At 38.8% G+C, this 609-nt stretch overlaps 1 non-coding gene across 1 annotated transcript; it reads right to left on the reverse strand.

Annotated features, from left to right (window-relative positions):
- Window positions 1-263: 263 nt before the first annotated feature.
- TRNAF-GAA (transfer RNA phenylalanine (anticodon GAA)) lies at window positions 264-336 on the reverse strand. The gene has a single exon. It is a non-coding gene; the product is annotated as a tRNA-Phe (tRNA).
- Between the last annotated feature and the right edge of the window lie 273 nt (window positions 337-609).

The following is a 609-nucleotide window of genomic DNA, read 5'->3' on the forward strand; positions in this document are numbered from 1 at the left end:
AGTTTTCATGCATCTATCTTGTTATTACCGAGCCCATTTACTTAACCGATGATCACAATCACTCTGAAATATACTAAAAACAATCTCTAGGCGCAAGACTCAACGATCACAATCACTCTGAAATATACTAAAACAATTTCTAAGTTTTCATGCCTCTATCTTGTTATTACCGAGCCCATTTACTTAACCGATGATCACAATCACTCTGAAATATACTAAAAACAAATTTTAAGTTTTCGTTTACGAGCACATTAATTAATGCATGCGGTGAGCGTGGATCGAACACGCGACCTTCAGATCTTCAGTCTGACGCTCTCCCAACTGAGCTATCCCCGCTGGATGGTTGTTTTCGCCTGGGATTCTTATCTATTTACGAAAAGGAAATCTTCACCATTGAATAAGCGTCACATCATTCATCGCTGATTAGTGTGCCTAAGAGCGATGAACCATGTGAACGTAATCGCAGTGTGTCCACCGTCCACTCTCATTTATTTCCATATATATAAAGCAAAGCAAAAAGAAATGTTAATATGCCAGTCAACCCAATGCAAAAGAAAACGCAGATGATAATGTGGAAATGCAAGGTATCTACCGTTTGAGGTACATTCG

Source organism: Pinus tabuliformis, chromosome 8 (genome assembly GCF_031772625.1).
Source record: "Pinus tabuliformis cultivar Carrire ecotype Pingquan chromosome 8, CPIR1, whole genome shotgun sequence".
Lineage (NCBI taxonomy): Eukaryota > Viridiplantae > Streptophyta > Pinopsida > Pinales > Pinaceae > Pinus > Pinus tabuliformis.